The sequence below is a fragment of the Trachemys scripta genome, chromosome 18 (genome assembly GCF_013100865.1).
Source record: "Trachemys scripta elegans isolate TJP31775 chromosome 18, CAS_Tse_1.0, whole genome shotgun sequence".
In the NCBI taxonomy this organism is placed as follows: Eukaryota; Metazoa; Chordata; order Testudines; family Emydidae; genus Trachemys; species Trachemys scripta.
The window spans coordinates 1,782,465-1,801,823 of record NC_048315.1 but is presented as its reverse complement, the minus strand read 5'-3'; the positions used below and the strand labels follow the sequence as shown (position 1 = coordinate 1,801,823).

The 19,359-nt window shown below is 63.0% G+C and overlaps 1 protein-coding gene across 2 annotated transcripts in view; it reads left to right on the top strand.

Annotated features, from left to right (window-relative positions):
- SEZ6 (seizure related 6 homolog) overlaps nt 1-19,359 on the top strand; it is a 57,852-nt gene that overhangs the window by 12,100 nt on the left and 26,393 nt on the right. The gene's annotated exons all lie outside the window — the stretch shown is intronic.

The following is a 19,359-nucleotide window of genomic DNA, read 5'->3' as shown; positions in this document are numbered from 1 at the left end:
TCCCTCACTCCAGGGCTGCTAGATCTAACCCCCCAAGCAGGGATCTCCAGTACCATCGCAGCAAATCCATCGCCCCCTCCCCCACCACGTGTCCCAAAGTGCACAGAGCCCAGGGCTGGGGCAGTTCCTGGCACTGTGATGTGCTTCCCCAGGGTGCAACCTGGAGCTGGGGTACCGCCAAGCAATAGCCCAGTTCTGTCACACACAGTCACTCCTTTCCTTCTGACCCATCGCCTCGTGACTCCAAAGGGGTCAGTCCAGTCCTGGAGACAGGTGCCCTTTTCCTGCAGAACAGGACCAAGGATCCGCCTGTGACTGTCTCAGCTCCCCTCCCAGAGTGACCTCTTCTACCGGCCAGCTAGGAGGTAGGGACTCACTCAGTCCTTGCCCTTCCTGCGGGTGTCCTGAGAGCTGGCACAGGTGAAAGGGTCCCCAGTCCCTAGCGGTGAAAGGGTCCCCAGTCCCTGAGCTGCAGCAAGACCCCCTTGTCTCCACTCTCTGCTGAGCACACTGAGGTGAAGCGGTGTGGGCACATGCTGTTCCGTATTGCTGCCCGGCCCCGAGCTCTGCAGCTCCCCCGGGCTCTTGGGTGGGTCTCTGGAGAGCAGCTGGGGGCGCAGGAGAGGTCTCTGCTTGTTTAGATTAAGGCTGCATTCAATTGCAGGCCTACTGAAGGAGCATTAAGACCCGGCCTACATGCTGCAAATTCCAATGGGCATTCTGGCATATATAATTTAAATCCGGTAATGAGATGTGCTGAAGGTTTCAAATATTAATGAGCAGCGAGATGGCTGTGACCCAGGGAAAATGGAGTGAGGTGGTTGAAATTCAAGATCAGATGTAGCTGTGTGACCTCTCCAGAGTGAATTCTCTTCTCTCACTCTGCCTGTGATAGGATTTCTCTGCCTGGGCTGCTTTCTGCCCGCCCAGGCGCTGGGTTTCGGGAGGTCGCTGCGCGTGTATGGAAGCCCTGGGCTAGATCCGCCTGGTGAGCTGGTCGAAATGCAGCTGCTCTTCATTCCCTCGCTTCCCCCCAGACTCTCGGGCTGGGCCCGCAGCGGAGAATGGAGGCCTTGGCCCAGCCCGTCCGAGTCAGTGTGCTTGCACCAGCCTCCTGCACCCAGCTAAGGATGGTGGCACGTCTGCCCCGCCACCGCTCCAGCGCGCTCCTCACCCCTCCTCAGCTGCAGTGGCCTCTGGTGAGCTCTCCCCGGCTCCGGGAGCACTGCACTGTGGGGCTGGCTGCCCAGGCCCTGGGAGCATGAGCCAAGCCTGGCACGCGGCGAGGGCATGAGGGGGTTACGGGCGCTGTAGGGCGCAAACAGGAAACGTCTCTCCTCTCTCATGTAGACGAAGCCTTCCCTGCCACTGGCTGAACGTCCGGCTTTGTCTAGGAGCCAGGGGCACCTGCTGTAAGCCGAGTGTCCCTGCAGCAGGCAGTGTGGCCTGGTGGTGAGAGCAAAGGGCCGGGAGCCTGTGTTCATGCTCCACCGCTGACTGGCTGCGTGACCTTGAGCAAGTCTCCCCTCCTCTGTGGCGGATTCCCCATGGGCCGGGGTGGGGAGCAATTGCTGTCTGTCAAGGGGCTCGCCTGTCTCCGGTGTTCCGGGTGTAAGGGGGGTGTGGAGGGAGGGGGGCAGAGCTGCGCTGTGTACTCCGCATATTCAGTTGTTCCTTCGAGAGGAGATTTTCTTCCCACGCGCACTTAGGGGCGTTTCTGTCCTGTCCCTGCTCATCCTTTGCTTTCAGTTGAATCCGAAACAGACTTGAGTTGATCCCGGAGGGCACGGGAGAGCAGGGGATTTTAGTCAGCAAGGGAGGAGGCTTCCAGCGGCCAACGCCAGGCAGGGGGATCCCAACGCGGGTCTGGTCCCCGGTGCACTGAGCTGAGCCTGTGGGGCTACTGGGTCCCAAGAGAAACACCCCCCTTCCTGCTCTGCCACTGTAGGGCCCCTGGCCATCTGGCATGTAGCAGTGCAGGTGGTACAGGGAGCCCCCCCCATGCCCCAGCAGCGCCGCAGGGTGAGAGTTTGTCAGGTGCAGGGATCTAATCTCCTTTTTAAACTCCTTGCACGCGTCTGCCTGAACGCATGTAATAGACAATCCCCACTTGCGAATGAAATATCGAAGATTCTGGCAGTGCTGCCCGTCCAGGCAAGCTGCAGACAGCACAGGTGCCAGCACAGGTGCCAGATGGAGCCGGCTCAGGGCAGCGTGTGGCAGCAGAGGACACGGGGATGCTGGGGGAGGGAAGAGGTGACTTTAACGTCTACATCTATTGCTAGAATATGGGTCTTTAATGGCTCCAGAATCAAGCTGGCTGAGTGGCCCTTTATCGTAGGTCCTATACAAACACAAGGTGGGGATCCTGGACGGCGCAGAGTGCTGTGTTTGCAATCAGTGGGCAAGTGACTCAGACCCAGGTTTGAGGCTGGAACAGGAAGCGCGTTTGGATATGTGGTCTCGTCTCCCTTCCCGAGCACAGAATGCCCCGCGCCATGGCACACCAGGCTGGTGCCCACCGAGCACAGCTTCCCCAGCTCTCCATGGAGGTGCCAGGCCCTGGCATGTGGGTGTGTCTTTTCCTTCTCCTGCTGGTTCCTGCGGGTGGCTGAGCAGGGCTCCGGAGCTGCCTCCAAGGGCTGGGTGACCCCATGGTGCCGGGAAAGGGCACCGGGCCTGTTGAGACCTGGGCTGATGGAAGGGCCTACAGGGAGAGGTAGGGAACGTGCCCCAGAGCCCCACACCCCTGGTGCCAGGCTGGTCATGGCAGGCTCGCGCTCCATGCCAGCTACCTGGGAGCCTCTCGCTCTGCCAGCTCCAGGGTCTCTGCTTTAAGGGGTCGCTTCTTAATTGCCTGAAGCCAAATCCCGGTTAGTGCTGAGGGCCAAGTCTTACCGTGCTGGTTACAGGCCCCTGGCAGTGGGGGCAGGGGGTTGGATGTGCTGGCAGTGCTCTGCAGGGGGAGGCTGGGTTCTGGCTCACAGGCCATGCGAGTAACTTCCCGCGTGCGGCTGAGGAGTTGTGGCTGCAGGGGATGATGACATGGCTGAGCAGCCGAACATGGAAAGGGAACAAGCAGATCTCGCACGCTTAACGCAAGTGGATTTCAATTATTGTGAGTGTCACAGAGAGATGGGGGCGAGGGGGAGGGGGGAGCCTGGTAAAGGGCAAAACTCCTTTGCTCTCGTCCTTGCTGGCTGGCGAGGGCACGCCTGCAGTTGCGACATGCGCTGGATCCTATCCCAGCCACTGGGGACGGCGGCTGGACGTGCCCTGCAGGCAGCCAGGCGCCCAGCTCGAGGCTGGCTAACTGCCAGCTCCGCCGACGTGCTGGCAATGGAGGGCACTGCGCCCCTTGCAGAATCGCAGCTGCTGGCAGTGCGCCACCGCCAACCCAGGCAGGGCCAGGTTCCTCTCCCTGTGTGGCAGGTAGGGGGGTGAGCTGCCCTGGGAGCTGGGGGTACAGGTGGGGCTCCAGGCTGTCTGCCTCTGAACGCTCCCTCTGCGCTGCCCCCTCCGCAGCGTTCGGCCCTGCGGATTATCTCTGGGCTGCCTTGGGCCGTTCCCATGGCGACCTGCTCCCTCCATGCACCTTCTCCCCTCACAGGACAGGGCGGTGGCTGCTGTGTCGGAGGGAGGCTAGGCACAGCTGACAACCGACTGTGCTCTCCTGCTGCGTGGCAGAGGGGGAATGGTACCCGGCCAGGCCTGCTCCCGTTCTGCCAGCCCCTGGTGCCTTTGGTTTCTCTCCATCCACCCACCTGGGCTCTTTCTACAGCCCGCTGGCTGCTTTGCCCCGGCTGGAGACAGCTTTCTCCTGCAGGTGAGCCCCATAGGCCCCTGCACATGTCCCCTCCCCTCTGCGTCATGGGCCCGTGCCCAGCTCCCTGTAAGTGCGGCGAGCCCTCGGACAGGAGGTGCTGGGGTGTGCCCAGCGTGACCCAGCACTGGCGGTGCGCATGGCTTGGTACAGGATGGGAGGCAGATCTCTGGCTCCAAGGAAATCTTGACCCTAGGGAACTGCTGGGCTGGGACTGGCCAGGGAGGGCCCTTGCATGGGGTGGCTCCGTGAGCTCCCAGACACCTGGAAGCACCAGAGCTGGGGTCTCGGGTCTCCTTGGCAGACGAGGGTTGGTGAAGTGTGTGGGGGGGCAGAGCAGAGTCGCCCTGGAGCCCCAGCCGTGCTCAGCGCTGCCTGTCTCTCCGCATCAGGCCACGCTGCAGGGCGCAGCCCTTCCCCTCTCCTGCTTTGCCGTCGTGTTTGCAAACAGTGGGGCCCCGGGGAGAGCAGTTGCCGTGCTCGCAATCCACTGCAGCGCAGCCAATTAGCAGCAGCAGCACAAGTGGCTCTTCACAAACACACCTCGGGAAACATGATACGGATCCCACGCTGCCAGCAGCCGTCCTGGCACCCGTCAGGCCTTCCCGTGCCCTGTCCGCACCCCGGGCACAGGGCCACATGGGCGGCGGGGGCTGCGTGCGGTTACAGAGCACCCAGCTCACAATTGGGGGTAAGGAACTTCCTGCTCACCCCAGCTGGGGAAACTGAGGCACAAGATGGTCACGCTGTGAGCTTGTGGTGGAGCTGGGAATAGGATCCAGGAGCCCTCAAACCCTCCCCCTCTAGCCCAGCACAGGTGAGACTAGAAACCACGTCCCTTGTTCCACCCACTGCTGAGCAGTCCCCCACCACACTTTTCCAACAGCCCCTTCCCATGCAGCGAGGCTCTCCGTGCTCGTGGCACGGCGTGGGCTGCCCCCAGGGCTCATCCTGGCCAGCAAACATCCCCAGCTCCCCGGCCGCACTGTTAGTGTGCTCGCTGGCACCTTTCCAGCATCCCCTCATTGGCACAGCTCTAGCATCGCCGGCCTGGCTACCGGCCCCCGACCTTGGGCGCTGCAGCAAAGGCCACTGAGCTCTGAGCAGAGCCCGCATGGGGGGAGAACTCAACCAGCTGCTGCCCATGGGCACAGAGCCCGCCCAGTAACCTACCCTCTCATGTGCCCCCCTCAGCCCCCGCTAGATGGCTTCTAACTTCACGCACTGGTGACTGCAAGCTGCCCCCTAGCCTGCGGGGCCAGGGGCCTGCACCCCACACTGCAGCTCGCCCCGCGTGCCCGGCCTCTGCCTCTCCCCGCTGCTGTTCATGCTCTGACCTGAAATGAGATGTGATCGCAGCGAGCGAGCGGGGAAGAAAGTGGCTTTTGTTCCCTGCAGCCGGGCTTTGGGTGCTGAACGCTGCAGGATTTCAGCCAAGGCGCAGCGTCAGCAAGCCCCCCGCCCCACTCGCTGCTGTGTGCTCGGGAGATCAGATGCACTGGGGAAGCAGATCGGAGCTGGGGCAGCTCTGTGCTGCCGCCTGGCCCAGCTCCCCCCATAAGGAGGTCGTGCTGGGTTCCAGGGAGGTTGGAGCGGGAGCGTGGCTGCAAATACAAAACTCGGATCTAAGTATTCGGCATCTGAGCTCCCATCTGTTCTCCTGGCACTGGGAGCTGGCCAGATGCTGGGCAAAGGTGTCTCAGAACAGGCCTGGGCATAAGCCCAGCCCATTCCTGGCTGTTCGACCTTCTCTCTGGCCGCTGTTGTGGGTACATGGTGCGTGCGGGAAATGATACGCTAGCCAGCCAATCGGGGAACAGAAATATTGCCATGTGACTCTGGCAGCCAGTTGCCCACCTCGCTCAGCGAATGACCAGGCATGAACAGCTGTTTGGGAGTGACCCCTCCCTCACGGCGGAAATTGTATTTTCATGACGCGCCCGCCAAGTGAGCGTGAGTGAGCTGGTCCGTCCAGGGCCCTGCCAGACTACACGTGCAGAGGGACCCACGGGTGCTGGGTAGCTGGACTCGCTTCACCACCACGTGCCACTGCGGCTTGGCAGCTGCCAGAGAGTCCAGGGAGCGATGGTTTGGTGCTAGACAGGCAGTGTAGAGCCAGCCTAGGCGTCCTTCCCCGCCCAGGGCACAGCTCCTAGGGCACGTGAGTGAGGGATCGCCACCAATGGACTCTGCTTGGCCCCCCCGTGGTTCATGGGCCCCCTGGGCAGCTGCCCTGTGTCTCGTACAGGATAGACGCTCTGAGCCACCCCTGGCGCGCGTGGTGAGGAATGGCAGAAACCTGCACTGCGCCGGCAGGCTGCCTGGTCCCCCTTCCTGGCTAACGCAGGCTCCTTCCTCACGCCAGTGCCTCCACTGCTTTGGCGCGACTCTGCCCATCGGGTTCCATCCCCTCTAGTGCCTTTGCAGTGTGGGACGCAGCGTCTGCCAGGCGCCCAGCCCCAGCGGCTCGCTCTGCTCCGCTCCGGGGAGCTCTCCTGCCTGCCGGCCCCAGCTGGCATACGGGGCAGTTTGCAATGCCCACGGGGATCCCCATGGAGCAGAGCCGGGGGCTGCTTTTCCAGCGGGGGCTAGAAGGTGTCGGGCTGGAAAGTTGCGCAGAAGCCCCGTGGCAGGGGCTATCAGCTGGCGTCTCCAGCGTGGGTGCGAAGCGGGTCACTATTTCGCCATGCCGCTCGTGCCTTGTTTTAATGTCTCTTGTAGCTGCTTATTTTCCCCTTCCCCAAACCCAGTCGGGCTCCGGCTTCGGCTCCAGCACGTCCCGAGTACACATTGCAGGAGGTCACGGCCGCGCTGCCTGCAATGAGAAGAGAGAGGGGTTGTTTCAAGTGACGCTGGCTCGGGGAGAAAATGTCACTGTAAGCCTGGCTGGCTCCTTTTGTGTGTGCCTGGCGATGACTCCCGGGGCTGAAATAGCAGCCGACGCGCCATTTATCATCGCCACTGCTCAGGGAAATTGCTGTACAAATGCATTAGCTCCGGCGGGAGAGCGGGGAATCGGGATTAGACGGACACGGGGTGGGGCCGCCGGGGGAGCTGGGAATGGGGGTGGGGGGTGCTTTGGGGCTCTAGCCCTGAGGTTCTGGCCTGCAGCAGGATCTGCCAGGCAGGCTGGGCGTGGGTTGCCTAGGACAGCGGTGGGGGAGGGGACGTGGAGAAAGACAGAGGCTAGCTGCTTTGCTAGGAGCTGGCTCTGCCCAGCACCTCTGCCCCTCTGTACTGCCAGCCCCTCGGCTTAGCTGCCTCCAGGGAGGACGTGGGGGATAGGACAAGCCCAGCAGGCCTCTCCCATTCTCCAGGGGCCCTCGGGTAGCAAATCGCCTGCCCTGTGGTGCCCCCGGCACGGAGCCCCATGGCACGGTCAGGCTGGGACAGCAGCCAGGCAATGGGACAGCTGGGCTGGGAGAAGGTGGCAGGGTGAAGCCGTGCTCCCGCATCCTCCCTCCACTGCCCCGCTAGGGGAATGCTCCCTGGGGCTTGGTCCTGCCAAGCAGGTTGTAGCTGGGGTGGGGGAAGGAATTCCCAATCTACCCTGGCCAAGTGCCAGCGTCCTCTGCCCAGCCAGGCTGCGCTGGTGCACCATTTGCTAGCAAACGGCTCTGAGCTGAGCCAGCCCACAGAGACCGTCGAGTTCGGGGCATTCCCAGGAAGTGCCAGGGCCCACAGGGTCACCGGGCTGGCTGGAGGCCGGCATGGGGGCCTCCCGCTGGCTGCAGGCGTACTGGAGCCGGGCTGGAGCGCTGTGCCCCCTCCCCCCCCCAGGCTCCGATGCTCCCCTCTCACAGTGGCCATTCCCGGCAGCCTGCCCCTCCCCCCTTCCCACCCACTCCTCCCCCCCGAGCCTCGGCCAGTGCACCGCCTGGCCACCCGTCTGCTGGGACTCACTCGGCTCCTCCCGTTTTTTATTTGTCGAGTGACCCAGAAAGTCCCCTCCCCTCCCCTCCCCTGCTGGGAACCAGCAGCCCCTCCCCAGCTGGTGTCTGGGAGGGGATCCACAGGTGCTCCGGCTGCGCCCCGTCCTGGTGTGGCCCCGGTGCGGGCGCGGCCGGCTGTAGCACAGCTCTGACAGGATAGCTCCATTACCGCTACATGGCTGTAATTTCCAAACATTGCAGTTGATATGTCAGCCGTCATTTGTCATCGCTGTATTTCTCCTTGATGCTCGAGGGAGCCTATTGAGACGACATGTGACACGTGTCAGTGGGTAAATGACTGTTCAATTCAAGGAGAATCGCAAGACACACAAGGTCAAACGCTTCCTTGCGTGCGCCGGCAGGAATATTAAACCGGCGCGGCCTCCCGGAGCTCCAGCGCTGGAGGCGATGCCGGGCCAGCCCCCGGGTACCACCACAGGGCTCGGCGGGAGCCGGGGGCGGCGCGTGGATCGCTCCCTGCATGCGTGCGGGAGCGCAGTGCCAGGCTCCCAGTGGGGACCAGTGCAGTGCTGCAGGGAGGAGCTCTGGCGAGGGGCTGAGAGCGGGGGGGTGGGCGGCTCCAGGCATCAGACCCAGGAGAGCTGCCTCGCACCCAGAGCAGCTGGCGGGAAGCCCCGGCGGCAGCAGGGTCTGTGTCTGGGTCCCTGGGCACTGTTCCTGAGGGCACAGGCATGGGGGGAGGGAGGCAAGGAATGTGGGGGCAGAATCCGCTGCGCAAGACGGGATCTAGGCCCAAACAGGACCAAGCAGGGCTGGGGAGCCAGCTCCCTCCAGCCCCAGGAGCCCCCAGAGCCCAAGGCGCTGCCTGGCTTTGTGTGAGCCAGCCCTGTGGGGAGGGGGCAGCCCCCAGCATGGCCCGGCGAGGCAGGGAGGGGGCTGGCCCGGGCGGGGACAGCCCAGAGGGGTGGGGGTGACTGCCTGGCACCAGCCCTGGCACCAGCCCTCACCCCAGCACCGCGGGCTTTCTGCTTGAGTAAGACCAGCAAGAATTAAAGCTTCATCGTTCCTGTCCTGTCACGTCTCTCGTTAGCGCCCGTCGCTGGAGGGCTCCTGTCCATTCTCGTTAGCGCCCGGCCCAGCTTTGCGCACAGAACGCTCCTCCATCGCCCGGCTGGGCTGGGTCACCTGTGCCTGCCCTGCTGTTGGACCCTTTGATGCCAGTCCCGCTGCCCTACAGCAACCAGCGCCGGGCGCAATTTTGCATAAATTTTAATTGGGGATTTGTTTGGGTCTTTTTCTTTATGGTGTGTCTCTAAAGCACGCCATGGACCTTGCAGCGAGCGGCACCGGCCTGGGGCGTTGGGAGCAGCCAGGGTTGGTGGGAAGCGATGTCACCTCCATAGTGGGACGGAGTCCAACACAGCAAAACCTGGGGAGCACTTTGGACAGCAGGGTACGTTGGTGCCAGGCCTGTGTCCAGCCGGCTGGCCCAGGAGGGCTCCAGGCTGCCCCGTTCTGTGTGGCTGGAGCTGGAGACAGGGGGTGGGAACTTGTGGGCAGCAAAAGGTCAGCAGGTGGCCGGAGGGGAGCAGCGTAGCCATGTTTTATTTATAGTGACCTTTTCCAGGGCCCGGCCCCACCTGGATTCATCAGCCCGTCAGGCTGCTGGACTCGCAGCTTGCCTGATGGAAACCAGGTGTGACAGAGCAGCTATGAGGGGCAAACACCAGTCAGGCTCTGTGGGCCTGTGATCCCGGCTGCCCAGGCCCCCTCACTCCACGCAGCAGGCCCTCCTCCCATCTCTTTTGCTACCATCTGCAGAGATGTCAGCCAACCACCAGTGCTGGCTCTGGGGATCGACCCGGCAACCCCAGAGCAGGAGGCACCGTGGTGCGTGTGTAGGGAGGGGCTCAGATCTGTGTTTGCCCAGCCAGCCCCTCGCCCAGTAGCCAGATTGGTTTCCACCTTGCCCTCCCTGTGCACTCTGCACCTTGCTGCTCCTGGAGTGCATAAAGTAGGGTCCCCGTGATCTAGCCTGGGGCTTCACTCTGCCTTGCCCTGCCCTCTCTGCCTCTCCTTGTGCAGGGCCAGCACCAGCTGGGTGTAGCTGATGTGAACTGGCTCCCTGGATCCCTAACCCCACCAACCCAAGGGAGGGGAGTGGGGCCGTCTCGCCAGGGCCAGGGCGGAGAGAACATAGGTGGCCCCTGAAGGGCAGGATGTGGTGGAAGGTGTCATTTGGAGCAGGCGGTGGGGGGACACGGAGAACGACTCTCCCGCTCACAGGAGCGGCCTGAAGCACAGAAACTAGTACAGGGCCCAGGCTGCAGCCAAACCACAACCCCGCATGCTGCCGGGCCTGGGGGTGCAGTGGCCAGGCCAGCGCTCTGCGAAGAGGCAGCCCCTTCTGCTGCATGTTGGCTCCCCATGCATTGAGCGCTTAGAGCTTTCCGTGCTGACCAGCTGCAGCAAGTGTGAGCTGAGGGGGCACCTGCCCAATGGAAGCTGCCTGCGGCACCAGCTCCTCTCCTGGCGCAGCAGCCGTGTGACTGCAATGTCCGGCTTGTGGCCAGTCTGTGCAGGATTCATTTGCATACTGTGGCCCATAATGCATTGCTAGCTTGGCAACATGGTTCACTCCAGCAGGTGTGGCAGGGCCCTGATGGGCCAGACCCATGGTGCTACCTGGAGGGGTTACCTTGCTCCAGACACTAGGGGTGCCCCAGAGTGTGCAGCAGGGACAGAGGCTTCCCAGCCGGGGCGGCCAGCGTCCTGCCCCGGCTCTCAGCTCCACGCCGGTTCTGGCTGCACAATGTGAGTTGCCCTGCAGCTCCGCGCTGATGGAGAACAAGAGCTGACCCAGAGCACGATTCGCTCTTGCATTCCCATCATGTCTCTCTGCTGTCAGCCTTCCCGGCCCCAGGGGCCGCGGCGCATGCAGGAGGGACCTTGGTGGCGGGCTGGCAGCGGGAGTGGAGGGGTGGGGGGAGACTCTCCATCCCCCGCTTCACCCTGTTCCCGAGAACTTCTCAAGCCTCAGAAATTCCCACCCTTCCCAAAGTCAGGCTGCAGGTTGTGGGGAGGAGCTGTGGGCGGGGCAGTATCTCACCAGGCCCCACAAAGCAAACAACCCAGGCAGACTGCTCCCCTCCAAGCAAGCCCTCCGTGCCTCCATGGGCCTCCTGCCTGCGTCCCCGGCCTCCTTGCTCCGAGCTTGGCAGCCAATGCCGTGAAAGGTCATTGCAGACATCGGAGGCGGGGATAGACCAAGGAGCGGCCTCCCCCGTGATCACAGGGTTCCGTGCAGGAAGGGACAGCTGTGTGGGGGTTGGGGTGGGGGTGCCCCAGGAAGGTGCCCGGCATGGGTCCTCCACGGGCTCTGCAGGGGGCTAGTGCATCTTGCAGGTGCATGCTGGTCCTGGGGGCTGTTGCCATGGGCCTGAGGCTGATTGACAGGAGCGGGGGGCTCTGATCTGCAGAGCGGTGACTGGTGTGGTCCTGGCCATGCTGCAGGGAGCTGCTTTGTCAGCCGACCAGCCAGCCCACTCTCTGCGCCTGCCCTCTGCCCAGGGCCGCTTGCTCGCTCTAATTGCCTCATTTTCATGGCAGCCGGCACCCGGCTCCTGCACAGACAGGGTCTGTTCGCGGGGAGGTTAATGAGTGAGGACTGGGCAAGGCTCCTGCCAGCCAGGGCTTTAGACAATTACAAAGAAAACCAAAGGTCCCCTCTGCTGGCTGGGGTCGCGGGGGGCGCAGAGAGCTCAGCCAGCACTGAGTGATAGCGCGTCCCTCCTCCCCTGCTGCCTGGCCGGCCTTCCAGAGCACGTGGGAGAGGCCCCAGGATTGCTGCAATGCAGCCACCTCTGGGGCACAGCTGCTCTTGGACAGCAGCGTAGGGCAGGGAGCAATGTGCAGCGGGAGCTTGTGCCACAGAGATGCTGACGGTCAAACCATCCCTCCCCCAAAGCCTGCCTGTTCCAGCAGGCCCCAGCAGTGCAGAGCGGCAGTGGCTGGGCCCCCGGCCGGCATGCACGCTGCCCCGTCTCGCTCGCTTTGCCAGGCACTAGGTTATTGCTTCGTGCACTGCGCGATATCGATTGAGCACGTTCCCAGCTGCTGTTTGTTTATTTTTTACACTAGACACTATTGATTTCTGCTGGGAACCCCCCGCTTGCCCGCCCCCCCTTCACCTGCCGCACACAGCACAGAGAGGCTTATTCTCCAGCAGCCCCAACGTGCGTTCGTTGTTAATAGACTGGCGCTCAGGAAGTTTAGGCCCTCAGACCAGCTGCTCCGGCTGGCAACATGTGGTGTGTGCCAAGCACCGGACAGGCTGCTGGGAGCCAGCCTGCAGTGCCCTCCCCGCGAGCCTGCCCCTCCGCACAGCTCCCCTGCGGGCTCAGCTCCAGGGTGCCCCTTGCAATCCAGGGCCAGCCCAGGAGAGCCCAGCCAGGCCCTGCCAGCCCAGGTCCCGGGGAGGGGGAGCTGTCAGGATCTCTGTGCCAATCTGCACTGGAGTAGCCTGCACACGCGCACCGGAGGGCTCTGCTGATGGGCTGAGGCCTCATTAGTGCCTGTCCCATGACAGCACAAGCAAGGGTGGGCAGGGCCAGCTAGTGGTTAGCGAAACGGACGGGGAGTCAGGACTCCTGGGTTCTCTCTCTGGCCTAAGGCAGGTCCCGTCGCCGCGCTGTGCTCAGGGTGTGGGTGGCAACGGTGGGGCCTGTGGGATCAGCGGTGGGGGGCACCGGCCGTGCAGCGGTCACTAGAGGAAGGGGAAGACAACGGGCTCTGGGTGGTGTCTGTATAAACGCCCATTGCCAGCAGCGGGGACATGCCTGGGTGGGGAGAGGCTTTGTGGGCCTGGGGGGAATTTCCTCTCTTAGCGGCAGTTGCCCTGGCCCCTGCAACACCTCGGCCTGGCACTCGGTTGGCACCGCCCTGCACAGGACATCAATTGCCCTGGATGGCAGCTGGAGAAAGCGTCATCTTTATCCCTTTGATCTGAAACCCACCTGGCTGCTTGGGGGCGTTAGCACAGTGACGGGTGCCAGGCCCCCCATAGGGCCAGCGTCCATTGGGCCGGGGGTGTGTGTGTCTTGGCTTGTGGCTGGCGTACCATGTGGCACCCACCTTGCCGCTGCTGCCTGGGGTCCTGGGCGGTGCAGCCATTGTCCCATGGGGAATGTGGCCCCATCACTCAGTACCTGCCGTCTCCCCATGCCCCTCGGGGCCTGTGCGCTCAGGGCTCCTGCTCCCAGCCCCTCCTAGGCCCGGGGCCCCGAGAACTCCCCACCGGATTCAGCAGGACTCCAGAAGGCAGTTCGTTCCCACCCTCTCTGTGCAGCGGCTGCCCCAGGCTCCAGCCAGCGACTGTCCCGTCTCCAGCGAGCTCGGGCAGCGGGAGAGTTCTCCTCTGCCAGGCTCTGTGGCGAGAGCATGGCGTCCGCGCTGAGCAGCTGCTGGGTGCACAGGAGGCAAATATTCCTCCTCTTCCGGAGCCAGGCGCAGGCAGCCGTCCTGGGGCTGCTGTCACCCCGGGGCTCTGAGCCCCTCCCGCTCTCCGCTGGGGGGCGCCGCTTCGGGAGCCTCCGCGGCCTTGAGACCCTCCCTTGTGCTGCGAAGGTGCTGTGCCCCCACATCCCCAGCCCGGTTACCAGGCGTGGCCCCGGCCCCCAGCGGATTGTTCCTGCGCTAGTAATAGGAGCACGGAGGGAGTGTTTCCCATGTGCCCGGCAAAGCTTCAGTAGCGGAGCCTGGCACAGAGCTGGGCCCCTCGCTCTCGGGAACCTGGCTCCTGACCCCCTCGCTCCTGCAGAGCCCTCCTGGCAGCGCCTGCCCCTTGGCCCCAGAGCGCCCTGCTTGGCACGGGGCGGCGGCGCACCCAGCGCCCATGGCAGGTGTGCTGGGAGCAGGGCCGGCTCCAGGCCCCAGCGAAGGAAGCAGGTGCCCGGGGCGGCACGTCCATCCGGTATTGGGACGGCACGTCCGGGTCTGCGGCGGCAATTCGGCGGCGGGTCCTTCACTCCCTCTCCTCCTCTTCAGCAGCACTTCGGCGGCAGCTCAATCGGGTTTTTCTTTGTTCTCTTTGATTTTTTCGCTGCTTGGGGCGGCAAAAAAGCTGGAGCCGGCCCTGGCTGGGAGCCCCCGCCCCAGGGCACTGTGGGCACCACAGCCTGGCAGAGCCGATCTCTCTCTCTCTCCTGGCTTTGCCGAGCAGACGAGCCTCCTTCAGCAGAAGCCAGTGCTGACTTATGTGCGATTAGCCGCAGCGTCGGGCTGATCTGCCAGTGTTTGTTACCAGCTCAGTGCCTAATCCCGCAGTCTAAAGGGCCTTCCGCTAACAAGCAGCCACGCTGCCGGATCCCTGCCTCCAGCAGCTCCACATCTGAGCCGTTTTCCTGAGGCAACCCACCCCCCCGCTCGCCCCGCTGCTGGCGTGGTCTCCCCTTCCAGTCGCTTGGTCCCCAGCCAGGGGTGCAGAGCCGAATAGCGGGAGTATGTATCAGGGGGTAGCCGTGTTAGTCTGTATCCACAAAAACAACGAGGAGTCTGGTGGCACCTTAAAGACTAATAGGTTTATTCGGGCATAAGCTTTCGTGGGTAAAAACCCTCACTTCTTCAGATGCATCTGGGGGGAGTGTGGAGCTCAGAGCCTGACTCAGGTTTGATCCCCCGTTCTGGGCGGGGAGTGGGGGCTGGCGCGGGGGGAGGAGCAGGACTCCTGGGTTCCATACCACCTCCTCGCTGTGTGATGTCAAGCACATGAATCCATCTCTGTGCCTGTTTCGTCACCGGGGGATCCCACCTCTTTGCGCGTGAGGTTTATTCTGTGCTGCTGCCCAGCGCTGTCCCTGGCGCCGCTGGCAGGGGGCCGGTAGCCCAGGCAGTCCCGACTCGGTTCCTAGGGCTCAGTCAGCCCCGCCCCGGCTCAGCACTCTCCACCCGCCTGGCGGACCCGGGCACCAGGCGTCTCGTGCGGCTCATGGCTGTTCTCAGTGGCAGGTGGGAAGATGAGTGCGGAGGGCTCCGGGGAATAAACACGCCACTGGGCAAAGAGGGTGCCTTTAGCCCAGCCTCCTGGCTGGTGGCTCTGGCCACCTCATGTGCGGTGACCCAGCGCTGGCTTCCCCCTTCCAGTGGGGGGCTAGCATGTGCCCAGCTGTGGCATAAGGGGTGTGGGACGGGGCTGGGACCCAGCCTGTGCCAGGCATGAGGGTGGGGGCAGGGCAGGCGGTGCCCAGGGGCCTTCTGCATTGACAGCACCCGTAGGGTACCTGGTGCAGCCCGTTGCATCCCCATTCTCTGGTCCTGCCTTGCCTGCAGCCCAGCGTATTGCTCAGGGCATGGTGGGAAACGTTTGGTACTCGCTCCAGGACTGCCCAGCAGCGCCTCTGGCCAGCGCCCGCCGTGGGGAGCGGGGGCACTACTGAGCGATGGCTCTTCCTGCAGAGCCTTGTTCGGTGTTCACCAAAATATCCGGCTGCCTCCGTCCCACCCCCGCAGGGGCTCTCCCAGCCCAGCGTTACATAATGGGCCGCCTGGCTGGCCCTGCGTCTGCCGGCAGCCTCTGGTACAGAGGAGCCGGCGCTGATGAGGTTGCGGGGGTCGCGGAGTGAATCTCTCCTGATGGGGTATTATTAGCATTTCAATTTATTTACACGTTTTGCTGGAGCACAAAACACCCATTGAGAAGTTACATCTCATTATCAGAGCCATCCAGCGAGCAGCAGGAGCAGAGTTATCACAGCCGTTTAGAGCGCTGAGGAGAAAATAACCCACTCGGGGAGAGCTGAGCCCAGCAGCCGGCTGGTTCCGGGGCTGGGGGCAGCATCCGGCAGGGCGGGGCGGAGTGCCAGCACCGGAGCCTTCTCCCTCTCTAGGGCTGGCACCGCCCGATAGCACCAGTGCACCCTGCTGCCCTTCTCTGCCAGTGTGTCCCCTGCCCAGGAGAGATGGGGCCGTGCACTTGGCACCCCTCTGTTGGCACTGGTCTCCGCACAGCCACTCCCTGGTTGCTCCTGGGCTGTCTGGCTCCGAGACCCCACAGGACACGGCCTTGTTTTCTGCCCATCTGCCCCAGGTTTGGTCAGGCTCCGTGCAGGGCTATGGCCACACGGCTCTCGGTGACCCTGGGGTCACTGCTGGATGCCTGGCCCGGGACAGGCAAATTCCCAGAAGCTTTTGCAGGTGGCTGAGTCCTGTGGGGCCACTCGAGGCCTGGTGACAAAGGGGAATCTGCGTTGACTGGCTGTGTCCATGAGTACGCCAGGCCAGGGGGCTGGGGGAATCGCTTCCCCAGAGATCCCACCCCCTGGAGTGGGGAGCCATTGCAGGCAGCAGTTAATGAGCCGGTGTAGGGCTTGGGCTGGAGTGCTAATCCCCTATTAAAACCTAAAAGGGATTCTGGCGCCCTTCAGTATAAACTCATTAACTTTTATGGTATAATAAATGGATCCTATTAAAAAATAATTCCAGTCGTGCTGGGTGCAAGTTAACCTCTTAGAACTTCTGCAACAAGGCATATTTCTCCCTGCTCAGCGAGGGAGGCGGGGGGCAGGGCCTCTCCTGGCCACTACCGTGCAGCGAGGCTCCTCCGGCGCTTTGGGGACGCCCCTGAAAGGCCGCCCGCCGGCCCCAGGGGCGCATCCCGGCCCCTGGCCTTGGAGGCTGCAGAGCAGGGGCTCCCTCCAACTGCCACCCAACCCTGCTCTACATGCACGTGGTGCTGGGGGCCAGCACACCAGCTGTTGGCCTCCGGACACCTGGGTTCATAGGGGGCCTTGCCATGGTAAGGAGAATGCCTGGTGCCATGAAGTGGGTTAATTATAAAGTAGGAAGGGACGTAAATCCGGCTGTACCAGGGCAGGAAACAGCCATTCGCCAGCTGTTCCTTATGTCTCCTCTGACAGAACTGGCAGTGTCAGGGCCAGGGCTAGGCGGGTCTGGCGAGTCCAGTGACCCCAGAAGTGCCTGGAGTAACAAGTGAAAATGGGGTGGGGGGGAACTCAACTTGTCGTGGCCTGGAGAGACGTTCTCCACAGCCAGCATCTCCTCCACGCCCTGGGTGCTGTGGGTCGAGGGGCGTTAGCTGGGGTGAGGGTGAGTGGGACTAACATAGCATGAGGTGCTGAAGGACTGCATTGAGGGGGGAGCCTGGGGCTGTGATAGTGGGGATGGGGCTGTGGGTCGGGAGTAAGGGGCACTGGCAAAGCTTGGGGGGGGCCTTTGGCTGACAGCCCCCACCCACTCTCTGAGCACCCCATTCAGCAGGACTCAGGAACTGGAGCAATAACTTTTCCCCCAATCTTTGAAGCTAAAGCCTCTTAATAGTCCCTTCAAAGTGGCAGTCACGTGGCGATTAATCCTTGAAGGGCCCTGCCCTTGGTAGCGTTCAGTATAATTACCTGCTAATTGGCAGTATCATGTCATCAGTGCTGGCGCGCGGTGTAAGCGCTCCGCCAGGACGTGCCCTGTGCGCTAACACAGCCTGTCTCGGAGCACGCGCCGCCTGGCCACCTCGTGCCGCTGCCTCCTGCAGACACGCGCCGTGCTCCGCGGGCTGGGCCCTTGGGACATGGCTGGCCCTTGCCGGGCGCGTCCTTGGCTCTCTCTGTCCCGCCCTCCCCGGGAGCTGAACTCTGCTGCAGCACGTTAGCGGGAGTCTCCTGCTCCCCTTTGGCAGGTGGCACAATGGCCCCTGCCACGCCCATCCTGACGTGCATCTGCCACGTCCCCGGTGCTGCCAGGCCTGAGGGAGCTGCGCTGGGCAGCGAGGGGGGCTGCCTGCTCACTCTGGCCGGGGGGCGAAGGGGGCGGGAGCTCCCCGCGACATGGCCGTCCTGCCTTCTCTGAGCCAGGAGCTCCCAGCGCCAGCCTTAGCTCCGTTAGCAGAGCTCTTCTCCTCCTGCAGTTGGAGTTCAATGTTCCCGACAGGTGTTACCACCCTCACCGGCGGTCAGTCACTGCCCCACACTGGGGACCTGAGAGCTACACGCGCCCCGCTTTGTCCCCACTCCCGCCCTGATCAGGGCAGCTCACTCCCCACCAGCTCCGAACAACCCAACCCAGGTGTGACCAAGGGGCAGGGCAGAGTTAGCTGAAGACAAGGCCTGAGGCCTGGCGAGGGCCCATCTCACCCCGAGCAGCCGGCTCTGCACGAGGCCCAGGCAGACAGTGTAATGTGGCTATGACCCCCCTTAGCACATGAGGAACGCCCTTCCCGTTGGGAAAATCAAGGGTTCTCCACTCCCCAAAGCAATCTCCCTGCTTGTCTGGAAAGAGTAAACAATTCAGCCACCGTTTACGTAGGCCCTACAATAAGTCTACTGTGGCGTAGTCTCCGGGCAGCACTGGTGTCACCAGTGACCGCATGGCTGAGCTGTGATGTTTTCTGTTACGGGGGAGGGGGCGTTCTGGGAGCTCTGTCCCCCCACCCTCCCACCCCTGCTGGGTAAGGCAGGGCAGGGCATGTGTGGGAGCCGTCCCCGGGAGATGGGATCACACGCCAGCTCTTGGGGCACAAGCGGTGGTGGGGAGGAGAGGGAGGGAGAGCGAATTCGCCAGGGAGCCATGTTCAATGGCTCATTAGGACTGATGAAAGCCTTTTCTCATTTAGTCTAAATACTTTAAATGGCTTCACACACAGGTTATTTGCATAGCTTAGGAGATAATGTGCAGGGAGGGCCACTAATGAGGCTGCGGTGCTGGCAGGAGGGGAGCGCGCCTGCCATGGAGCCGTGTGGGTTGCCCTGCCCACCCTACCCCGTGCGGCTGGCCCGGGAGGGCCAGAGCGACACTCTGCCAGCTCCTGCCACGTCTGCTGCTTGCCTAATGTCCCAGCTCCTGGAGTCAGGTGACTGGGGGGAAATCTCGGCTGGCATTTCGGAAAAGAGTGCATTCCCAGCCCTCGTGCTGGGGGAGAGCTGCTGGGAACAGGCCCTGAGGCACTGACCCAGGAGCAAAGAACCAGATGTGGTTAGAGTTAAAATCTCCTGACATCAGGGCCCAGTTCAGGATCTGGGCAGGTGGGGGCTGGTGAGGCCAGGTCGGGGGCGGAGGGCGGATGAGTCCATCAAGAGACCCAGTTGCCGGAATAAGCTATTTGAAGACACGGGCGTAGTTTGGGGAGGGCAGGGGGCATTGCCCCCACAAACTGTTGCGTCCCATCCATTAGCAAGTGTTGCATTGCTGGGCATGACTCTCCGGAGCAGCCACGTGCAGGATAAGGGCCCCAATGCTGTCCGGAAGCGCCATCTCCCCAGAGCCTCGGCAGCGCCCATCAGCCGCGTGGACGGGCTGCCAAACCGGCTGCTGATTGCACAGTCAGTGACGTTCCAGCCCTGGCTCTGTTTACCCAGAAACACACGTCCCCCGATAAAGTCATCAGCTTTATTGAAAGCGATTGGCGCCTCCTCTTAGATACCGTTCCGCCTCGCGGCTCCCGCTCCTCTCCCGGCTGCCCGCCCCTCCTCGCAGGAAATGGGGAGGGGGCCTTCACAGCACCCCTGTCTTGCCTGGGTGGGGAGGGGGCTGGCTGGCAGCTGGGTTTGTCTCAGTCATGGGGGGGTCAGCTCCAATCCAATCCCTGGTTTGGGACGGTAAGGCCTGGAGCCTGTCTGGGTAGGAGGAGCGGGGTGGGCG